A 19,797-nucleotide genomic window follows, 5' to 3' on the forward strand; every position below is an offset into this window, starting at 1 on the left:
ACAGCACTAAACAGTGCAAAAATGGTTTTAAAGACAGAATGCTATTGAATAAATATCGAATGGAAACTATTTTCTTCTCTCGTTTTGTTTAGGTTTCCTAGTCTTGGCCTCTCAATTCCTATAAATCTCTACCACGCACTTATCAAGTGCTCTAATTTCTTCTTCACCTTCGATATCAGGGTTTTTATTTAAAAACACCGACTGATTTAATGGAACAAGTCCAGTCATCCACTGAAGAAATTTGCCGATGTATTATTTGTGGTATATTGTGTCTACGTGAAATAACACATCTCTTTTGTCTCCTGTGCTTAGGATGCATTTTACACTTCACGGTGCACTTGCCTTTTTCGCGCTTGACTTGGATGTATCAGCAGTATTATCTCAATAACTTTCCCTATCAGCAATATTTACTATATAGTAAAATAAACATTTAAATAAATCACATATCCATAACCAAAATTTGATTAATGCTCCAATAAAACCTAGGCTATACCTTATAGCCTTGGCGCCTCGAATTTTGACCGACATGAAGAATTCATTCGCTTTGCCGTAGTTACCGTGTATCAATTCACTTATGGCAGATTAACAGCCGCGTCTGTATCTGAAGTACTAAAGTCTGTGTGATGTATCTTGTCTCACTGTGAAAAGCGAGAGAAAGGAGATATGTCTTACTTCGTCTGTATTGTTATGGCGATGAAGGAGTGGAGCATGCCGTCCATCCATCCAGTGGCGGAATGGACTAGTTGATACATTCTGTAGCGCAAAATAAAATAAGAAAAACGAGTTCCGGCAGCCTGTACAATAACAAGGTTTTGAAAGGAATCCTGAAAAATTTACAACCCTCCTATAATATCCACCCTCATTTGAAGGGACTTGGTTTTATTGCTACTGAGACAAGATAAACCTTACCAGGTAGAGCGTGCTGGTCTTCCACCCAGGCGGCCAGGGTTCGATTTCCGGCCAGGTCGTAATTGAATTTGTGGTGGATAAAGCAGACGTCGCAAAGAGTTTTCTTTTTCTCGGGGTACTCCCGTTTCCACCTTTCATTCCACGAACGCTCTACAACTCCCCCTCATTTCATCTATCATCTACAATAATAGAAGTAGGCTAGGATAGAGTTTTGGATGCAGTACGGGTTTTCGATGCTGATATAGAAAGGACTTGAGGTTCCGGGGTTTATCAGGTTACTCATCTACGTATGAGACCTGGCTGTGTAAGAGGATGAGGCAGGATGGTCCATCTGTCAGCCAACGATGACAGAAGAGCTTGTAACTAAGTTACTCATCCGTGAAACGGGACCTGGCTCTACCAGGGGCAGAGGCAGGATGGCCCAGCTGTCAGCATCGGATTCACACATCCCAACAGGCCACAAAGGACAAAACTAAAATTCTTTCAATCATTTATTATCATGACACATTTCTCTCTTAAGGGGTCAGGTACAGCTTATAGCAGTAACAATTTTGGAAATATTAAACTTTTTTTTTTCTCTATTACTGTATCTTGTACAATAATGAAAATTGGTATGTGTAAAACATTGTCCTTCTGCTATATGAAAAAATATTTTTACGATAAAAAAATATTTGTATATATATTTTTTCAAAATTCATAACGGTGGTATTATCGCCGCGCTCTCATGGTTAACATTCGGCAGGTCTTTGAGCGGCCTCGTGTATAACATTCGGCAGGTCTTTGAAATTTAATTGCATTATTGTTTTCAATTTCTTATGTCGCCGCTCCAATCACTCTCCTCAATTTCAATATTGCAACCAATAAGCTGCTTCCATTATTAAATGACACCTACTTGTCTAATCCACGTGGACTAAAACCGAGGTTGCAATGTCTTGTGCTGAGGACGAACATTAAGGTATGTGATTAAAAATGATTATTAAAGAGTTATTATTGGAGATAAGAGTGTCAACGTACTCGTATATGAAATAATAATAATAATAATAATAATAATAATAATAATAATAATAATAATAATAATAGCCATTTAACAATATAACTACCTAGTGCTTATTCTTATCGAGGAAGTAGACGTGACAACGTGACGCTTAGAGTGAAACCTACAGAGCAACAATCGGTCGGAAAAATTATGTTTTAAAAGCACACCGCACGTTATTGTATGATGCCGACATATTAACCATGAGAGCGCGGCGATAATAGTTCACTGTGCAGTGATGAAGCGTTTCCCTCATAACTCATAAACTTGTTAACTTTTTCATGTTCTCTCTCTTTTGTATTATTTCTGAAACTCATGTTTACAATATCATGCCCTTTCAACTACATTCCTTAATAAATATATTTTTTTTTTATTTTGTGTTACAAGGAAATACTGATATTTGACCATTTTTAAATGAATTTATTTCGTATCAGATAATTTATGAAAGATAGAGAAGTGATCTTGCATCATATTGTAGATATGACATGTATAAATATGCACACAAAATTTCATCACAAAATGTTGGATACTTTTTGAGTTATGTGGGAAACGCTTCATCAGTGCACGGCGAACTGAATTAAAAAAAAAATAAAAAAAAAATAATAATAATAATAATTTTTTTAAATCATAAAAATATTTGTTTCATATAGCAGAATGATAGTGTTTTACACATACTAATTTTCATTATTATACAAGATACAGTAATGGAGGAAAAAATGTTGAATATTTCCAAAATGTTACTGCTGTAAGCTGTACTTAACCTCTTAAATTGACTGAGCATATTGGGAATTAAATCAATGCTTTCCCAAAACAGCTATGAAATGTTTTATATAAAATAATTGTATCTCTAAAAGAAAGTAAAAAACGAGCAAAATTGTATTGAACTTTTTTGTTTGAAATATCTCAAAGAATAACCCTCTGAAATGATTGACATTACTTACGGTTCACCTGTATATTAATGGGACTATCGTGGATAACATGAACTCAATTTTTAAAAATCGTTTAAACGTAAAATGAGAAATATTTGTCATCTTTATGGAACAGTCTTTTTTTTCAACTTTTTATTTGAATTCTTTCTACAGAAAGTCATTGAAATGTATACAATTTTAATGGAAGTGGTTTGCACGAAGGGACATAGACGACGTCATCGATGAATTGAAGTAATTACAGAGGAGAGCACTTCGAAATTTCCCAGTAATTTCCAATCCAAATGCAGTACTTGGAATCCGAAGCCCTTCATGCTTCAAAGCGTATGAAAAGTACACTCCATGCACACGAGAGTTGCTCCTTCGACTCCCATGATGCTCCGCGTTTGCGGCATTGTCTGTAATTACGTCTTGGCATGTCAGTTGCAGGCGAGCTCTTCGTTCCCTCCCGGTCGATCTCTTTCCGAGAGACAGGGATGTCTCTACAAAGTATGAAAGCACAAATTGGATCTGTACAACAGAACAGAGCGAGACTATTGTTAATTTTATTTGAAAGAAAGTAGATTTCTTTGGACGTCTATTTATTTTTAGTATGGTTGTCATACTCGTCTTGTTAAATTTGATGTTCATGAGTTGAAAACAGGCCGAGAGCAATGGACTTACAAGGGCGATAAATCTTTCGAAATAGAAATAAATCAAAGAAAAGAAGCCGCGTCTGTGGCTTAGGACTAACTCGTTGTCTTCCTTTTAGAGTCTAGACAGTCGTTCCCAATTAGCGGAGAACTAGGGGTCCCCTGTTTGTTAAATATCTAAGGCATGAAATCTCTACTCTTGAATTTTTATATCTTTATGGTAGTTACCTATGAGAAATAATTTAGTTGTGTTAAATGTGTGATATAACCTTAATTAGTAAAAAAAAATATATATATATAGATCACAAGATAGTAACGAAAATGACTCTTAGGAAAAAAAAGATAAATTTAATTTACCGACTTTTATTATATCTAGCAGGGTGATCGAGGCGGTATCGTCTCGGACTCTCATTCAGGAGGCCCGGATTAAAATTCCGAGATCGGCCAATCTGAATATATATTTGGGGGGGGGGGGGGTTCCGTATTCGCAAAACCTAGGCTAATACTGGATTGGAATTTACTTTCCATCTCCACCGAACGTTCAGTCCGTTGTCTGTACTGTATATGTTCGAGTTGTCTTCAGAAGGTGGTCCCTGCGTCGAGCTGATCCCTCACCAGGGAAATCCCTCCATTGTCCATGTCTCGTGTGTGATCCAAAACAATTATTCTCCCTTTCGAACACTGACTTGTAAGACAAAGAAAGAAAGAAAGAAAGAAAGAAAGAAAGAAAGAAAGAAACAATCAAATTCTATTATACGGGGACAAAATATACTCGTAACATCTCGAACAGTACTTCACCTAATTGAAAAAGTGGATTCCAAACTGGCCTAAGTCCAAATTTCAAAGACATATTTGGTCCAATAAGTATAAATACTGCAAAATGAATATACAGAGTGTTTAAAAAATACGGGGCATAATTTCAGGTATGTATTTCCCACATGTAGACAATCAAAATAGTTCATTACAACATGTGTCCGGAAATGCTTTATTTCCGAGTTATGGCCTTCACAACATTGAAATTCACCGGAACGTTTTTCTTTCCGCAGGTCGTTGTCATTACAGAAGATGTTCAAAATGTCCACCTCCTGCTTGAATACAGACCTCACATCGATGTCTCATTGACCTGCGAACACGGTCCCAAACTCCAGGAGTATTGCGTATGTCCTCAGAACATGCCACAATTCGATTCCGAAGGGATTCCAAATCAGGCACCGGAGGCGAATAAGCCAATGATTTTAAATGGCCCCACAAGTAGAAATCGAGAGGGTTCAGATCAGGTGAGCGTGGAGGCCAAGCAATTGGGCCACCTCTACCTATCCATCGATCAGGAAACCTTCGATCCAAGTACCGGCGAGCCGTAGGCCTACGACTGAAGTGTGCAGGAGCGCCATCATGCAAGAAGTGAATGTGTTGACGATTGATCAGTGGAGTGTCTTCTAAAACATGAGGTATGGTGTTTTCCAGGAAGTTTGTGTACGCCTGCACCGTAAGTCTGTTTACAAGTACATGGGATCCAACTAATCGATCACCAATTATACATATTGAGGGAGAACCGCACCTGGTGATGAGATGGAACAGTTGCACGTGGGTTTTCATACGCCCATACATGCTGATTGTGGAAATTTGTTATGCCATCTCGTGTGAACTGTGCTTCATCTGTAAATAATACTAAGGCAGGAAAGTTCGGATTTACACCACACTGCTGCAAGAACCACTGACAGAACCTAACTCGTGCAGGGTAATCTGCTGGTGACAGGGCCTGTACACGTTGCAAATGATAAGGATACAATTGATACTCTTTCAACAGTCTCCAGACAGTCGTATGAGGAACATTGACTTGCAACGCTACCCTTCGTGTGCTGATAGAAGGAGTCATGTTCACAGCCTCCATAATCTCCTCCTGTACTTCTGGAGTTGTAGATCTTGGTCGTCCCCTTCCCAAACCAGGAGAGTTAAATTTTCCATACTCGCACAGACGGTAATGGAGACGTACAAATGACTTCCGATCTGGACATTGTCGCTGTGGGTACCTCTCCTGGTACAAACGACGAGCCAGCGCAGCATTACCGTCCGCCTTACCGTACATGAAGTGTATCTCTGCCTGCTCTTGATTTGAATACATGTCGCACAATCTAACGCTTACACAACACTGAATGTAACCTTCGCCTCGGAATGAACTGTCAGAGTGCCCTCTTAATGTCTCCTTTGACGGCAACGACCTGCGGAAAGAAAAACGTTCCGGTGAATTTCAATGTTGTGAAGGCCATAACTCGGAAATAAAGCACTTCCGGACACATGTTGTAATGAACTATTTTCATTGTCTACATTTGGGAAATACATACCTGAAATTATGCCCCGTATTTTTTAAACACTCTGTGTGTGTGTGTGTGTGTGTGTATATATATATATATATATATATATATATATATATATATATATATATGTTTATTTCCGTCAAATTAGTTATCCTTTATTATAAACCAGCAAGCTATTAAATTGTGACATAGAAATGGAATATATTGGTGACTTTACAAGAGACGAACATTTTCGCCATGAAATGGCATCATCAGGTCTCGTAATAGTGGGTAACGCATAATCAACACTTTCCAAACCTGGTAATTTAACATACTACTTTTAAATATATATGTAGACAAAGATTAATAAAAAAATAATAAAATGTTGATAAAATGTAACATGTATGGTTATTAAAATGTAGGTTACATATGTAACGTCAGTGGGTTTGAAAGAAATAACCAAGTCTATAATATAAGATGTAATGACATTGGGGTAGTAAGAGAGTATATACAATTTATTACTATCCCAATATTCGATTCTCGGTCTGGTTATGGAGGAATTTATGGTTGACAAAGCATAAGTTTGAGAGGAGTTTTCTCAAGGTACTCCAATTTCCGTCTTTCATTACAATATATTAGTCCATCGCAACGGTTAACATGCATGACCGTGAAACGAGCGAGTTCGCGTTCAAATCTTGGTTGGGACAAGTTACCTGGTTGAGGTTTTTTCGGGGTTTTTCCTAAACCCTTTTACGAACAAATGTTTGGTAACTTACGGCGCTGGACCCCGGAATCATTTTGCTGGCTTCATCATCTTCATATCATTCAGATGCTAGATAACCGTAGTAGCTGATACAGCGTCGTAAAATAAACCACGAAAAAACCAACAATATTTTCCACCTCCGCCCTAACGAATGCCAACCAGGCTACTTGCCGGATTGGAACAATCATCTCTTACTGGACGCACAATGAGCTAAAATAAGCCTAATTGTATGGATCCAATTCGGTTCCGCTCTCGAAAAGCTAGTCTGGATGAGAAAGAGAATTATTGATAACCAGAATTATAGATTTAGGGTCAGTTGTGTAACTAAACACAGATTAGGGAATAAAATTAGTCTTCAGTTAAGAATAACTTTCATTTTTGTTTGTACAACAGGAATAAAAGATCATATCGACTTCACCTAAGATCAAATCTACGGTGAGCGGTAAATCTTTAGCTAAAGCGATGTTTATGCAACTAGTCTTAATATTTTTTAATTTAAACTCGATCGAGGACGATGAAATCCTACACAAAGAGGTAATACCCTCATTGGTACAGAAATGTGGAGTTAATGATGTTATGAGAGCAGTAGAGGAAACAGATGCACACCAAAGAAACCTGTTACGTAGCCACTTTGTTCGTCTTAAATGTCACGGATTCAATTGAGGATCGAACCCAAGTCTCTTTGTTGTTACTGTACAGTTCAAGTTTTAAGAACGCAAAAATACTTTTAGCATTGGCCTTTCTCGACGTTCATGAGACGTGGAGAGATGGCTCAGTGCCAAAGAGAGAGAGTACAACGCGGATAAAGTTATGCAGAGAGCTCTAATTTAAGAGGTGTGAGAATTATGTTTAATTAAAAAAGCATACCGTGTAACTAAAATATTGGTAAAAAAATTTCTTTCTCCAGTGTGGCTGAAGCGCTAGAGGAAATTCAGCAGTCTCTGTTAGATTCGCAACAAAGAAAAGAACATAGTAGTCTACCTACATTTCCTTTCCGTAGTCGCTGGGGTTTTTCCCTTAGCTTGTGTTCGTTCTATGTTGTCGTATCCAGTAGCTTCACACCATTTTGATCACATGACCTAAGAATCTCACTAATTGTTCATGCAGTGTGTTTATGAACTACCTGCTCAAATTTTGTACAATCGTAGAGGACTTCAAACTAAACATTATACAGGTCCACCTCGTCCAATCCAACGAAAATCAGAGCGAGACAAATGGCTAACAGGCTTGGAGCTCACATACACATTTTTTCTCAGTTTCATTTCCCTTGCTAGAGCGCGTTTTCACGTATCTTTTAAATGTTCCCCATTCATTGGCCTTGAGTTTTCTATACAGTCCTTTCTTTCAAGTAGTAGCTATTATATCATATCCATTTTCGGATTTTACCCTTCAACATTCTCTTAAATTCTTTAACAGAACAGTGTAAAATAAAATGAGACAAGTAGCCACAAAAGTTTCTTCCTAATAGCCCCGTATTTCTTTGCAAGGACGCCCGTTCAGGTACCTCGTAATTTCTGCTCCTCCCATTTACTCTTCTTTCATTGCGGTCACCGTGAACATTCCACACGGTCACCCCTAATCAATCTATAAGCCAGAAAACACATTTATTTTCCTAGGTTATTATATCGGTCCTCATCACATTATGTTCTCAGTGTCGATCGGACCATATTTTATTAGAGTCAATTTATAACCAATTGACTAGTCTCCGAAATTGAAATAACTCCTCCTGCCTGTGATTTTTCGTGTTTTTCCTAATCCGCTAAGACAAATATAGAGATGAGCCCTATAAGAACTGAGCACGCCATACATTTCGACACTTTCCAAATTAAAGTCATCACTAGAGGGCGGATGTTGATGACCTAAAAATCTACTTAAAATGACCACTAAAATTCCCTTAAACTAATGGAAAAATGACATGAAATTAAAAGAAAATGACATTTAAATATTATTCACCGTACTCGCACCACAACATCTTAAAAATTAGTCACCTTGTTTCAATGACTGCCCTGCAAATCTCGGAGAGAGGAGGCAACTTCCTGGAATTAAGCTATGGTAGAGGACAAGAACATGCAAAAAAATGAAGGTTTTAAGGAAAACTATAGATTTTAATGATGGTTTACAATGTGTTTCAATCAGGAGTGGTCCATGTCAGTGCCTTCATTCTCTGTCTCCTCCTTCCGCGCTTCACTTTTGTTACCAGATCTTCCAGATGAGGGAGTGTGAATGACAAAACAAATTGTGGACGCAGCGTGCATTCTTGCAATATTTGTGTTAAAAATACTGTCTACTACAGTAGACATCCCTTCCGAATCACGTCCTGTCCAGGACACGGTGAAAGTTTTCTCCCGTCCAAACATGAATTCTAAAGACATTCTCGTACCGACAAAAGAAAAGTGGCAGTCAAAGCCCTCACTTAAACTAAGCTGTTGTCAAGCATTTTATATTACTTCCGTTGTGTGAAGTGAAGCCTTCAGTGGAATGAGGGATGGACTTTAGAGTCGGTTTCAAACTATAAAACTCAAACTTCACTGTTATTCAATTATTCAGTAGGTAATTACCAGGCTTCGGCCTAGGGACACAGAGTAACCAGTATGAGGTTTATTGTACACGGAGTATAAATGACGTCATGACCAGTATGGACGGGTGACTGCAACAGCACAGGTGGGTCCGTAATGTGCATTACTGTTGTGTGTATTGCTGCTTAGCTGCGGTACGTGTAACAGGCTTCGGCGTAGGGACACCTGATTGTAGGTTACAACTCACGTTAATACTTTAATGGTAGACATTTATTGTCTACACTAGGAATGTACTATATATACTGCATCTGTACAGGGTGAAATATATTTTGTGTCGTACTATGACGGACTGTTTACATGTTGAGGCACGAAGTAACGGCGCGCTCCATCTCCCACTCCACTCGACCAACACAACACTATCGGCCGTGCGTTCTGAACTTCATGCGTTTCTGTGCCCAGGACTAAATCCTGGTAATTACTACCGACCTATTTGCTTAGAAAATGATTTAACAGATTAGGAAAGTTGACAAGAAGAAAGTAAAATGCATTCCAAATGATCTAAAGTTCTTCAAAGTATTAAAAATGACCAAAAGATACCGAAAAATATAAAAATGACCTATTAGTTCAAAAACATAAAAAATTCAATGTAAGAAATTATTTTTTTACGTTGATATTAACATTGAAATGATTTCTATATTAATAGGCATCGTCCTAATGTGAAAAATAAGATGACTTTTCATCAACATCCGCCTCCTACTCATCACAAATCAGAGCCTTAGTTCTGGGATCTCGCCTTGGATACTTTTTGGAGAGCTTAATCGATTGTCAACTTTCCTAGTCCAAGCGGGGATAGCGACGCCCTCTCTGCCCAGACTTTTAACATATTCATCGACCATGCCCTGTGTCTGTTCAGTCGTACTACGGATCGTGTTCACAACATACATAGATATTATATTACGTCCATTTTTGGCTTTTCCTCTTCAATATTCTCTTTTCTTGAACCGAAGGGTGAAAAACAGGGTGAGATAAGTGGCCAACAGGCTTGGACCTCACAAAATTCTTCCATATAGTCCCAAATTCCCTTGCTAAGGATTCCTAACTGCGTATCTCTTAATTATTTCTCCTTCTATTTCCCCTTCTTTCATTGCATCACAGGGTCATTTCACAAGGTCCATCTCGTTTCATTACCTAATTATTGTATATACTATACTAGTCCCCTTTAAGGGAAGGGGCATGAACTGGGACGTAGGTCGCTTGGGTGGACCCTTTATGCTACCCGTAATGGAATGATGCGCATGTCCTAAGGTCCTTCCGCTTTACAAATCCCGCCTACGGGCTGTCCCCGAATTCTCCCTACAGTCTGCGGGATCCATTCACTTTCCACGTATATATCACCGCGGTTCTCAACCCTGATCCTACGAGGTACAATGAAAACAGGGAAGACCTCAGGATACACAGCACTATCACCAACAACTAATGACCACTTACCAAAGGGTCCAAGTTCGGTGGCGGTCACAAGCCCGAAATGAGAAAAAGGAACAGATATTATGTTGAAAAAGGGGAAATGTAGATGAAGTCGAGAGTGTTTGTGGAATGATAGAGAAAAACGGGAGTATCCCGAGAAAAACCCTCTGCAACGTCTACTTTGTCCATCACAAATTCCATCAAGACCTGGCAGGGGATCGAATCCGGATCGCCTGGATAGAAGACCAGCGCAGTGGCACTTGAGTCACAGGCACTCTAATTGTAAGGAGGGATGCAAAAGTGTGCTACAATTGTGGCATACGTCACAAGCCGAAACACGTGACTCATCCCTTCCTTTCATCCCCACACGTCATTGGATATGGTAGAGGAGAGGAAATATGTATAGTGAGGGTCACATAAGAACAGTTCCTAAACAGCAAATATTGCCATCTTGTCAGTGTTGCCAACTGTTACCAGATATCACACGACCCTTCGTACTAAATGACTTACTTACTTACCGTACTTTACGTTGGAAGATTATTCTAAATAATTCCATAATTTGTAACTTATTTTCGTAGGCAAACTATACGAAAAAGGGATCAACATATCAAGTATTTTGTCTGGCAATACGAAATTCATTGGTTTGATTAAACAATTGACTCACGAGACCTAACCTAAAAACGTATTTTGTTTGACCACATGAAATTATTAGCAGTAACTCCGAAAACATACCTGACTATAGTCTTGAATTATAACCACAACACATAAAATAACTATTATTATTAATATTAATATTGATATTAATTAATTATTAATATGTTCAAATTTCACTAGTTTCCAGTAATAGGCTCAGAGATCTAGTACAATTTCAATTTCATGGAACTCCAGTCCCGAAAAATATTGTCGATATTTGTCTCAGCTTCCAACATATTAGTTACAAAATCACTACCATTTGTAGTATTGGTCAGTATCGAAATTCGAAATGAAGTTGGCAAAAGAAAATTCAACCTGCAAACTAGAAAATCACCACAATCCACTAGCATATGTAGCAATGGGGGAAAAATGGTTAGGGTATGAAGTAAGCTGACCAGGAATATATTCAGCGTTCTTGTGGACGTCACATATACGTAATTCAAGGCCGGGGGATTGTGGACGGGGAACAAACTCTTTCCCCATGGTTTCACCCATCTCTTCCCCAGTTCAGCATCCCTGGGATAGGGTATAATCATCCTACTTGTGATTGAATTTATTTCATTCTTAAATCCATCTTTATCTAATCTAAAAATTACACAGGCCTATCGGTACCAAAAATAAAAACGTTTTACACAATCCGAAAAAATTAATAAATTCCTCGTCACTTTTGTCTGGAACTCTCTTGTTTAAGGATAAAGCTTCTTCATATGCCGTATGTCTGCGAGTAAAACACGGGACTTCTCTTTCAAAGAAAACCATACTAAAAACAGTTATTGTACTTAAAATTCACCGTCCTCGGAGGTCTTTGAATCTCATACTGGGAAATACGGTCGTCACTCGAGCACCGAGAATAATTCAAATGTTTTGGTGTAATTTCTGATTATCTGAACCCTGTTGTGAAGGGTTTCCTCCTACCTTTTTATTATCGCTCGCCTATATTAGTCTCGCTGTGTGGAAGTTTTTACGTAATAGCAACAAAATGACTATAGATTTGACGCAGACAATGAGACAGAAAGAACTGGACGTTACAATGTAGTTATTTTATGTGGTAATTACATAAACCGGTAACTCTTAATGCCTTAACCAGAAGCTCATAAAAACTGACAGAAGAAATTGTCTTTCAAGGTCCATTAAAGAACAATTCTCACGATCCCTAGTTATATCGCATAACTCGAAGAGAATACGGCTAAATTCGAATTTTGCTGGGCTGAAACTATTGGAGACTTAGAACTAACTTGCAAGTGAGTTCCAATCAAACATTGAGCTAACAACTGTCATTCAAATCAACGCCGGGGGTTCAAACAGAATGAATAGTGAACGCTCTATTACTGAGCTACAATTTCATAATGTGCCTATCTATACAGAGGTCTATTACTATTTTTCTTTTTATATATTTAATAAAGTTATTTCCTCCATGTGCTGCATTGTAAAATATTTTAAAACAGCATTATCGTTATTGTGTGGTTAACATTATTATTATATTATTATTATTATTATTATTATTATTATTATTATTATTATTACTATTATTATTATTATTATTATTATTATTATTACTAGCACAATGCGGCTGTTGATTTTCGTCAAATATAATAATAATAATAATAATAATAATAATAATAATAATAATAATAATAATAAGAAGAAGAAGAAGAAGAAGAAGAAGAAGAAGAAGAAGAAGAAGAAGAAGAAGATAATGATTAGAGGGCGGATGTTGATGAAAAGTCACCTTATTTTTCACATCAGGACGATGCCTATTAATATAGAAATCCTTTCTATGTTAATATCAACGTAAAAAATTAATTTCTTATATTGTATTTTTTATATTTTTCGGCATATTTTGGTTATTTTTAATATTTTGAAGAACTTTTAGATCATTTTCAATGCATTTTACTTTCTTCTTTACATAGGCCTGTTAAATCTTTTTGTAATCAAACAGATCAGTAGTAAGCCCTACTAGTAATTACTTACTGAATAAGTGAATAACAGTGAAGTTTGAATTTTATAGTTTGGAACAAACTCGAAAGTGCATCCCTCTTTTCACTGAAGGTTTCACCTCACACAACAGAAGTAATATAAAATGTTTGACAACAGCTTAGTTTAAGTAAGGACTTTGACCCCTACTGTTCTTTTGTTGCTACGAGGGTGTCTTTAGAATTTATGTTTGGAAGGGGGGAAAATTTTCACCGTTTCCTGCACATTAAAACGTTGTGTCTCCAATATGGTTTGGAAGGGATGTACTATAGTAGACAGTATTTTTTAACACAAAGATTGCAAGAATGCACTCTGCGCCCACAATTTCTTTTTGTCATTTACACTCCCCATCTGGAAAGTTTGGTAATAAAAGTGAAAAGCGGAAGGAGGAGACGGAGAATGAAGGCACTGACATGGACCATCCCTGATTGAAACACATTATGAAACCTCATTAAAATTTATAGTTTTCCCTTAAAACTTTCATTTTGTTGCATGCTCTTTTACTTTATCTTACAATTAGTCAGATTCCAGGAAGTTGCCTCCTCTCCGACAGTCATTGCAGGGTAGTCATTGTAACAAGGTGACTAATTTTTAAGAAGTTTTGGCGCGAGTACTGTGAAAAATATTTAAATGTCATTTTCTTTTAATTTAATGTCATTTTTCCATTATTTTAAGGGCATTTTATTGATCATTCTAAGTAGATTTCTAGGTCATCAACATCCACCCCCTAATAATGATAATGTACCCTGAATATACTGTTACAGCTACCTGTAGGTTCTGTGGCAGCACCCGTACGTTTGTCATGTGCAGGATCTAGCGGAGACTGCTTGAACTTCGTGTTACATTAAAAATGTATCAATTGTACCTCGAACAAGATCGTATTAACGTCAAAATCAACGAATAAAATTAAATGAAGAAAAGGGAAAGGAGAATGTAAGAAACGAAGAAATAAAAGAAGTTGAATGAAGCAAAAGAGAACGAAAACTTAAAGATTAATAAACAAATATATTTAGGCCTATTGCTTTATTAATACGAGAATTCATTCGTTTGGGGAGATACAGTAAGCTACATATTTCAACTCGGAGGTAACACGCAACGCCGCGGGTGGCCTGTTCGATCAAAATACAGAGGATAAATAGTTTCTTTTTTTCTTCAGGGTTGTGCACGTCGACTTCAGACAGAGACAACATTGCATAAGCAATTACCCCTCACTTGCCTTTCCAGAAACTCAAGAGGTTCTGATTTGCATCTATGTTTGAAGCTGGGAACAGTCGCCAGCAAGAAAATCAGATAGCCTATAATAACTTCTTCCAAGAATTTCTTGCGTCGTCAAATAATATCTAACGCTGCTTTCAACGTAATTCATACAGAAGGAGCCTACAGAAGAGGTGCAGTGAGCATCATCTTCTTTATTATGTAAATGGATGCATTGCTGCGTGTACATAGAACCCATACTTACTCAATTGCATCTGAACAATTGCAAGCGAAATGCAAAGTTTTTAGTATTTTTTTCCTTCTTGAAATGCTATACGTGAATATATACTACAGACCTGGTCTCTGTGATCACGTTCTAAAACATGTAACAATTCAACTGTTTATTTTAGTTATTCTTCCACGACGAGTAGGCCTGTTGGCCTTTTCCATCCTCATGCGAATACGCGTTTCCATCTTGCTCTTGATTCATTTCAGTTCCTATCTGACAAAACTATTAAAAGAGTCGTAGCTCAGTCGGCTAAGGCGCTTGCATTCCAATCCGGAGTTACACTCGGGAGCAGGTTCGATTCCCGCTTGAGCTGATTACCTGGTTGGGTTTTTTCCAGGTTTTCCCCAACCGTAAGACACATGTCAGGTAATCTATAGCAAACCCTCGGCCTGATCTCGCTATCACCAATGTTATCGATGCTAAATAACCGAGTAGTTGATACAGCGTCGTTAAATAACCAACTAAAAAATAAGAGAGTCCATGTCACAAAGACAACACGAACCTTTTCATTTTAAATTTTACCTATCTCGCATCAATACGCTTTACATATCGTGTTCCTAAACTATTCATTCATAGTTTTCTGCTTCACTGCAAGCCGAGCATTGTCCAATCTTTCCTCTTTTCCGCCTTCCTTTTAGTCTGCATACGATCCATATATTATCTTAGTGTTAGACAAGAACAATATAATCGTATCGTGTCTTAATTAAATTACATCTAATTGGTTGGAGAATATTGAAGCAAATTGCAGAAAGGAGAAGGAAATTAGAGAGAGATTAATTAATTTTTGTTATGTTTTATTTAACAACGCTCGCAACTGCCGAGGTTAGGCCTATATCAGTGTCGCAGGTGTGCCGGAATTTTGTCCCGTAGGAATTCTTTTACATGCCAGTAAATCTACTGACATGACCCTATCGCATTTAAACACACTTAAATGCCATCGACTTGGTCCGGAATCGAACTCGCAACCTCGGGCATTCTATCGACTGCGCCACCCAGGCCGACGAGAGATTAATTAAAGAGAAGAAAGTGATAGGTATGTTGAATTTATAGTACATAAAATGTCTTTATTGGTTATTTTACTATGCTTTTTCAACTGCTATGGTTATCTAGCGTCTGAATGAGATGAAGGTGACAATGCCAGAGAAATGAATCGAGGATCCAACGCCGAAAGTTACCCAGCATTTGCTCTTATTGGATTGAGGAAAAACTTCGGAAAAAAACCCCAACCAAGTAACTTGCCCCAACCAGGATTTGAATCCTACATGAAACTAAGAAACATATTTAACGTTCTATTTTTCAAAAGTATAATTACGAACGGGTGTGAGGGTGGTCAATCTTTAATAGGAGCAAAAAAAAAAGAACTTCTGGCGACAGTACTCGAAATGAAAGTTCTTTGAGAACTTATGGAAATGAGCACATAAGCATTTTGTAAACACAGAGCTCTACGTACGATGCAGCGTAGCCTATAACCAATACCTTTTTTCAGCCCTACGGTAATAAGCAATATTTGCACTTTGAAAAACTTCTTTTAGTTTCACATGAAGTTACTGGTGCACACATAAAATGGAATACATCGATGTGTGTATTAGCATAACCCTCGTCCACCAAAACATACAAAACTTTACTAATAAGTAATCGACTGAGGTGAAGTAGGGTGGGTTGTGTGTGTATGATGTGTTTGACGTTTCAATTTCCTCTAAATACAGGTCGACGAAAAGCAGTTTCAACCAGACATAATCGGCACCTACTCATGTTGTCATCGGTACTCTTTCTTTTCTATTTTTAGTGGGTTATTTTACGACGCTTTATCAACATCTAAGGTTATTTAGCGTCTGAATGAGATAAAGGTGATAATACCGGTGGAATGAGTCCGGGGTCCAACACCGAAAGTTATCCAGCATTTGCTCATACAGGGTTGAGGGGAAACCCCGGAAAAAACCTCAACCAGGTAACTTGCCCCGACCGGGAATCGAACCCGGGCCACCTGGTTTCGCGGCCAGACGCGCTAGCCATTACTCTACAGTTGTGGACCTTTTCTATTATCTTCTCCGCTGACTGTACCGAACATGTCGTTTGCATGTGCAATCATCTGTACCCCACAGCATAGCTAACATGTTTTCTTCACTCGGTGGCCAAACGCTGGTCTTTAATGCAGGAAACATATTGTTGCTTTACCTATTAAAATATCATCGATTAAGTTTCAGAACAGCACAGTTTTCCTCAAAATTATTGTCCTTAATGGGTTATTTCAGGAACAAATAATTAACACGAAGAACATCGAGCATGTTGCTAGTCGAATATTCTCAATGCAGTTTTAGGATAGCACATAATATCTTCTCAAGGTAGTCAGAATTAATATTATGACTAATATATTATATATCCTTTTCTGGTACTCACCAGCAAATCAGCAGGTTAGTTTACACTTGCACATCGGATGGTCCTTTGTATGAATTATCCTATCCTGTAGCCGGAAACCAGAACCTAAAAGGAGAAATAATTCTGTAGAAGACAATGTCTCTGATGAAACGAATTACAACTTGTACAGTCGATCAGTCCTAGTGAAATGGAGGAGTACACGAGAGCGGAATAAGCAGACCTGATTTTCGAATACGGATGAGCCAATGGGAACAGTAGACAAGCTCACAGATTGTATCGGATCAAGTACTCACGTAGGAGAAATCCGGTCCATATCATTTTTCCACGACTGTTCCAAAAGTTAAGGAAAGGAGGGCACGTGGTTCCAAATTACCGTTCCATTTCCACACAACTATTTTTGCTTATAACTTTCGACTCAGTCATTTCCGGACCATGGTTTCTTATCTCAAATTGATACATGTGCCCTTCGCCATCATCCCTGAAAGTGTGTAACACCACTTCGGAAACACTCTGTATATTAACAATAAGTGTTTTTACTCACGAACTGAGCTATCCATTCGGATGTATTCATTATGTAGTGTACATTATACTGTGTATAGCACATTAGCGTATAATATAGAGAATGAAGTTAAATTGAAAAATAATCATAATATGGATATTTAAACACAATTTTGAAAATGGTGGTCGTTCATTTCGTTATAGGCTTCAGTTCTTTTGGGCATATTATCGTACTATAGGCTATTGTACCTAATTCCAATTAGCAGTTTCGTCCTTCGTACTAGTAACTCATGTTGAAATAATTCTGTACCTACTCTATAAAAGAGTACTTTACGTACTGTAAATTCAATCTTCACTTCTGCCCGACCCGCACAGATAAAATTACTCAGACATGCTATCTACTGTCCGTCCAAGTGTTTTTGTCGCAGGGTCGTAGAAAGGAGGGAAATCACGTGGCAGTTAATTAATTAACGAGACCCTTTTATTTAAGTTATTTTAAACAGTTGTATAATATTCCTAACAGAAATTAATGTTTTCAGAAAAGAGCTAAGACAGCTCAGCCACTAGCCTTTACACAGGGGCGAGCAGAAGCGGGTGGGAAAACCGGGATTCGACATAAGCAAATGGACGACAGTATCTGTGCGAGAATAAATTCTATATTGAAAGCTCTTTCGTCACTGGAAAACGCGAACATATTTCTGGAACGTACTATACTCACTAACTCAGTGCTGTTTGCGTTTACTATGACCTTAAGGCGACTTTGTTTGTATACGCTTGGTTCTGTGTTGAGAACGGTTGAAAGTTTACTAGTAGAGGAGGTGGGAGTGAAGTACATTCAGAAACTGAGGTACGATAAAAATTGAAGTAAAAATAAAATGATGTCCCTGTATAATTGAAGACGAACGCAATTTTATTCTCCTCTCTTTAGCAGCAAAATCGTCAAACGGAAATAAACAAATCTGTATGGACCAGCATGGGCGCCTCAAGCTAAGAATACGAATAAGGATAAGGACAGACGCTCTGAGAAAGAATTTTATGACATTTTAAGATTAGAGAATTCATAGTTCTCTTAATTGAAATACAATTTCTGTGATAAATTTCTTCTTTTTCGCTTCATGAAAAGAGGAAACTTCCCTTCCATGTACGGCACGCCACTGGTCATAATTCAATTACTTAAACTACAAGCAAATATAAAAGGAAACATTCAGACTGTTGAATTACCTAAGAAGGAATTTTAAAACATCTATAACCTAAGAAGAGATGCTAACAGACGATTATTATAGAGAGTCAAAGAAAAATTTGTCGTAGGTTTAAACGCCCCTGATTTTAATTCTATTTAAACCAGAGATGTAAAAATGTGACTCGAGGAGTGATTTCCCCTCATTACCTCCCTCCTTCCGATTTAGGTGCGCGCGATGGAATTGAGGGAAGATCACATGGCTTTGACATAAACAACCTCTCTCTCAGCGTCATATCATTGCTGTAGGGTGATTAAGAGGGGGGTAATACGTCATGCACGATTTCTCCTCATTTACATCCCTCGTTTAAACAATATTGCCTGTTGCAGATATTTTAATCTAGTGGAAATTAAAAGCTGAACAATATAAAGTAGTTAAGTTTTGTCTGCAGCCCATCCTTGCTCACATGAAGGCACTGCTATCGATTGTGTAATGTACATCGTCACTGCAAGAAAAGCGCAAGCCGTAACGTGTTTACAAAGAGCAAGTCCGTTATTAGTGCTCGAAGACAGAATGCAGAATATCCACCTGGCTCAAAGTCCGTAACATAAAGGTTCGTGATATTTTTAGAAATAGGTAACGTGCAAGAGAGGCTTAGAGGAGATCGGCTCGTTTCAGAAGAGTAAACTGTAACTGAAATTTATGCCTTGGGTTGCTGTTCGTATGAGCATGGAAGTTCATGTAAAAACTAATGATTTTCCCTCAATGTTTCAGTTCACTTCATAATAAAGTCAACAATAATATTATAGCATCTCTGAGTCTCTTCTGTAAAACATTTAAAACAAAGCACATTCGAAAGAGACGCCATGCATGTTTTTGCAGCGTTGCCAGAATGAAATGCTATAATGAAACATTGTCGTTAAATGACTATTTATTTACCCACCTATATCTGTGTTCTCTAATTCATCCATCCAGTGGCGTACGCAGAATTTTGTCAACGGGGAGGGTCATTATTAAAACTGTTTACAATTTACATTATCGGTATTTTAAATTTTGTA

This window comes from Periplaneta americana, chromosome 1 (assembly GCF_040183065.1).
Source record: "Periplaneta americana isolate PAMFEO1 chromosome 1, P.americana_PAMFEO1_priV1, whole genome shotgun sequence".
NCBI classification, from domain to species: Eukaryota; Metazoa; Arthropoda; class Insecta; order Blattodea; family Blattidae; genus Periplaneta; species Periplaneta americana.